Raw genomic sequence first — 6,094 nt, forward strand, 5'->3', positions numbered from 1 at the left:
CTCCAAAGAATTAAAAATAAATGAAAAACTCCAAGGGGAAACAGAATGAACTACATTGCACTGAGCAGACCTCTCCCTTTCCCTGACCCACTAATCATAATTTTCTTTCCTTACTTTAAGCATCATTTTGTTGTATTAAAAATATAATTTATATTAAAGAAAAATGATTTCTTAAATATGTTTGCAGAAATTGATGTTTGCACAACAATATTATTAAATCCAAATCAAGTTTTATCTTATGCAACAAACAGTCCCCCCACTTTTAATTTTTAGGTTTTCTATAGCCCAATAAATTGCGCCTCAAATGCGCCACCCATAACAATTTTCGCGCCACAAAACTGTAGGAGTTATGTCAGGTGTTACGCGGGGGTGGGAAGTAACGCTACCCCCCATTTGAAAAATCAAAATGTAAATCGCGTTACCTTAAAGATCTTCAAATGCGCTCATATGCGCCATAGAAGAAAAATTTTGCGCCACATTGATAACCGTGTTATCAGAGTTCGAAATGGGGGAGGCCTGGCGTGATTTTTCTAAACTAATAACATTTTTCCAAATTTATCATACCTATCTTTCATAACTTTAAATGCGCTCAAATGCGCTACCACTAAAAACTTTTGCGCTAGCTAATTAACAAAGATATCATACTTTAAAGGGGGGGGGGGTAAAAACAGGTGTTAAATCCTGAACAGTGATGTGCAATATAAAGCTGAGGACATGGATTCATTCGTCTTCAAATGCGCTCATACGCGCCATAATTTTGTTTTGAAAATTTTGAAAATTGTCCACGATATGGAGGTAACAAAATTTTACGAATGCTGACCAACAAAATAAAAAGTTTTCGCTCTGCATTGATAAAGTGACTTTCCTATTGGGTTTAAAATGCGCTCAGATGCGCCGTTTTCAAAATTAACAGAAAACAATAATTAACCCCCACACAACCATTTGTTACGATCCACTATTCAATAATGTCTCCAAATAACTTAAATTGCAAAATAAAAATTTAAAATGATCTCTTCCTCTAGGATTTCAAATGGGCTCATATGCGCCATTTTCAAAATTGACAAAAGCTATAATCAACCCCCTCATTACCAATTGTTTCGATCCACTACCCGATGATATCGCATATGCGCGCATTTGAAATTCTACCTAAAGAGATCATTATAAATTTTTATACTACAGTTTAAGTTATTGGGAGATATTATCGGATAGTGGATCGTAACAAGTAGTAATAAGGGGGTTGAATGTGGCTTTATGAAATTTCGTAAGTGGCGCATATGAGCGCATTTAAAATCTTGTCCGAAAAGAACATTATAAATTCCTATACTGCAATTTAAGTTATTTGGAGACATCATCGAATATTGGATCGTAACAAGTAGGAATGAGGGGGTTGATTATGGTTTTTTGTCAATTTCGAGCGAGAGACTTCCAGAAAAGAATTTTGATCCTATTAGGCTTACAAGAATCAGAAGCTTTAGAATTTGTATCCAGTTGTTTTTCCCTAAAAGACTTTAGAGAGTCTTTATTTTGTTTTCCATTCGATCTTTTATCAGACTCTTCTTCAGAATCTGTCAGTCCAGGAACTTGCAAGGCATCTTTTGTTTTGGAGCTTATTTTTAGTTTAGTTGGTTTATGTCGCTGCATAATTTTATCAACTTTCTCATTGGTTTCTTCGCTCTCTTGCGAAAATGCGTAATTCTGAATGTTTAAAATTCTTAATCGATTGACGGCATCTTCATAGTTTCCTAAAATATTTACCAATTTAATCTCTGCTCAATCGCAATGGATGAGAAAATGATTTTAAATGTAATTATTAATTTAAGGGCCTTACATAAATTACGCACAGGATAGAGGCGCTCTCTGAAAACCCCCTTCCCATATAACATACCGTAAAAAAATATTTCTACCCCCCCCCCCCCATCTTATAATGTACGTAATTTTTAGTTTCCAAAAATATTTTGCTGGTAAAATGTTCAAATTTCTTAATTTATTTTAAGCAAAAAAAGTATTTTCCACTCTGAGAGATGACTTTCTAACAAAATACTTGAATTCGCAACAAAACAGTTTTGTTTTCTATCCTCAATACTAGTTTGAAAAATTAGTTAAGCTACAGAAAAAAATTAAAACTAGTATAATATTTGGTTAATAAAATAAAAAGTTTTATTTTAAGATTAGAATTTGGACTTCTATATTTTTATTCTTCATTATTTTCTATGTATATTTTCAGAAATACATGACGAAGAAGGAAATCCTGTTGACGAAACATTGGTTCACGAAGAGCTTGAAAATAGTAAAGGACTCGTAACCCCTAATAGAAGTGGAAGCGATCAAAGTCAAGATTTTTCATTTGGAAATTTATTAGACGAAGATTCGAGCAGTGTCTATGAGATTTCTAGTGGTTCATCAGATGGTTCAGGAGCGGCAGATTATTATGGATTTGAGCAAGAAATAGTCCGAATTCGAGAGTGGGCAATTGAATACAAAATATTGCAAACCCATCTGGATAGACTACTTACAATTTTAAAAGCTCGACTTTTGCCGACCTTGCCCAAATCATCAAAAACTTTTCTTCGCGCAAACTATGCATTTTATGAGATAGAAGATATGGAAGATGGCGAAGGAAATGTTGCACAGTTTTTATATTTCGGCATTGCAAACGCACTTACGGAATGCGTTAACGAAAACTTGCATGCAGATAATCTAATCGAAATGAAAATTCACGTTAATAGGATGCCATTGATAAATTCTGGATCATAATAATTTTGGCGTATTTTAGACAAATTTAACATGAAATCTGATTTGTATAAATCCTTTGAGATTGTAATATTCCACGGAAACGCGAAGCCCAAGCATCAAGAAATAATTCTAGATAAGCTGGTGAAGTAATTGAATTCATTGCCAAAAGATGGATTTGTACTTTCTGATACACTCTTCGATGTTTGTCTCAAATGTGTGATTGCTGACACGCCCACTCGAGCTTTTTTGAAAAATACGTTATGCTACGGTGATCTAGTGGCATATGAAAGATACACCGTTACTGGTGTAAAAGAAGAGCACATACTGAGTATCCTTTAACCGATACAAAAGAAAGAACGGACTCTTCGTTTCAAACTTAGGAACAACCTGGACATCATCACGGTGGATCCCGTTCTCGAAAGTACTACCATTTATAAATATGGTTGCATTTTTTATCTCGAATTTCATGCACCTTTGCTGTCAAGGAATAATGAAGAAACTTATCAAGTACTGGGTGTCAGAAGTTCAAAATTTTAAGCTGAGTTTGAGGAACAAAGCAGAAGTTACGAGTGGCCTTTTGCATATAAAGTTACAAAGACTTTGTGAATTTCAAAGAAAGACTACTAAATTGGCATCAATTTTGAAGTGGAAGGCGACGCAACTTGGATCCTTTTTTATATTGCGGTTTAATAATTTTAAAAGATATCTTAAAAGAAAAATTGTACAAGTACTTGTTATTCTTTCACGTTGCTTGTAGAAACTTATGCTCAGATGTTGTTTGCCTGAAATACACGAAGCAAGCAAAACAGTACTTGATAAGTTTTTTCGTAGTCATGAAGGCCTACTATGGTAATAAATTGCAAGTTTTAAACGCACATCATCTAATTCATTTAACTGATCACGTTGAATTTATGAAATGTCCTCTAGAACAATTGTGTCGAATGCTTTTCGAAGAAAGATTTTTGCGAAAACGAATACCAGAGTGACCACCTCTTGTGGAAATTGTGAAAGTGTCTCGCGTAGGAACAGTAAAAAAATTAAGTATAAATCATTCACAATAACTACTGCTTCTCCAGATAATATTGTGATTTTTTGATAACGATTCTATTATTCAATTTCAAAAAATTATTAGAAACTCTGAAATTCCTTAACTGTTGCAGGTTGAAGATATAATTTGGGAAAAAAGAAACCTAAGTATGAATATCCTTGCGATTCGAGTAAATGGCAAATGTGGAAACTAAAAAGTTAACTGACAAGTCAAACTTTAACTCGACTAGTGACACAAATTAAGAATAAGATGGTTCGAGTGTCATTTGTAAAAGAGAATGGCATAGAAAGATTTTTCGTCGCTGGCATGCTTCACTAAATCGCAGAATATTATTGTTCATTTATGTATTGTACATTAAATATTAAATGTTAGAAATGGGAATATATATGAAATATCCACTACTTCTTATTTATTATTTGTTTTACGTTTTCAACATTATCAGAATAAAGCAAAAAATATATTTCGCAATAAATGCAATCGAATTGTAATTTGTTCTTAACATTTTTTTCTTCGCCGTATATTCTTTGGAAAAAATTCATTTTTAATACGTAAGTCGTGTTTAGACTTACGAACTTTTTCTTATGGAAACGAAAAATGGTAAGATCAGGCTATTTTGAAACCTGAGAAAATTTAAAAATTATTGTTAAATATGTTCTTAGTGTTTACGAATAAAAAAATCATTACTCCCGACCAGGGCCTGCAGATTACCCGCACGGAAATGAGTGGAAAAAGACCCGATCAGCCTCTGATCAACTTGTAATAGGGCAAATGGAGTTATTTCTACACGGGATATTTTAGCTTTTTTTATTAATTAGCCTAAATTTTACTCGCAAAACGAGGTCGTAACTTTCAATTTAAGTGCAAAGTTTTTACGAGAAAGCACAATTCCCTTTCATTTAATAATGCACAACAAGGTCTCCATCGTTAAATTGAGTGCAGAGTCGTTAAATTCATCACACACGTTTACATAATTGATCTTGCAAGCTTTCCCACAATTTTTTTAAACCACAATCGAAAATGCAATCATGCGAAACATGGTCTCCATCGTCAGATTGAATGCAATGTTGGTACAAACATCACGCACATTTTATTTTTTTGAAAATCCCAACAAACTCACGTCAATTATGCAAATTCCAATATGAATGAGGATAATTTCTTAGAGACAAAAAGGAGAATCACAAACGAGTAGCTCTAGCTGAACCAATTAGTATGTTGTCAATTGATATTAGAAACTGAGCTCATTGACAGTCTTCCTTGAATGGAACAGCAATTAAGCAAGCACGTCACTCCTCGGTGAAGCTCTTGAAAAAAGAAGACGTGGTACCGATGCCGGGATCAATATATAAAGTGCATTAGTCCCACGCAATCCCCACTTATTGACTGATGGCGCGCGCAATTGATCTTATGTTCGAATGATTTTTTGAATCATCCCTTAACTCTGCCTGGCTGTTCACTTTTGAGTCAAGGGCGTATCAATATAAATATTCGCCTGTAACTTTATTATTAAATTCCAATTATAAAAATAGAACAGACCGTCTCATTATGCTTGTAATAATTGAGGTTAACATGTAGAATTGCGATCTTTTTCCTATTTTGTGACACTTGGGTCGCTATTATATGATTCAATAATTATTACCAATATTACCAAAATCTCCTTGGCCTACGAACGAAACTTAAGGGGGTCACCTCATGAAAACCTCAAAAAATCGCATTTCTTTGTTTTTTTTTGTTTAATCGATAGAAAAACTATTGGATAATGTGCTTGTAAAATGTTAAATCGAAATTCAGAATATTTCTAAAGGTACAGTCCGCAGAGTGTCTCGGCACACGAGCGCGTCAGTCACGCAAAAAGACTTTGAAGGGCGTTTTCTCAAAACCACATTTTTCACACTGGCGTGCAGGATTACACAAAAAGTTTTCAACCGATTGACCTCAACTAAATTTTATTTTGTTGATAATAAACAATTATTCTATATGAACCCCAGGTATTCATAATTGTATAAATTTTTCAGACACTCTATGCAACAATATTAACAAATTTTACTGCATAATTTCATTGAATTCAGACAAAAATTACGGACGCTATCCTGCACGCCGTTAAACGACTCCAGTCGCGAGGCATCCCAGTCCGCCATGAATAACGCCGCCATTTTGTAAAATTTTGAATTGTTAATTTTTGCAATGTTCAGAAGTACTTAAAAATAAATGTAGAAGATCATGGATGTATATTGTTTCTTTCCTGACAAAAACAAAAATCTTGAAAAAGAACCTTTTTTCCGGGCGTTTCAAGAGGTAACCACGTTAACAACTCAC

Source organism: Belonocnema kinseyi, chromosome 5 (genome assembly GCF_010883055.1).
Source record: "Belonocnema kinseyi isolate 2016_QV_RU_SX_M_011 chromosome 5, B_treatae_v1, whole genome shotgun sequence".
NCBI lineage: Eukaryota > Metazoa > Arthropoda > Insecta > Hymenoptera > Cynipidae > Belonocnema > Belonocnema kinseyi.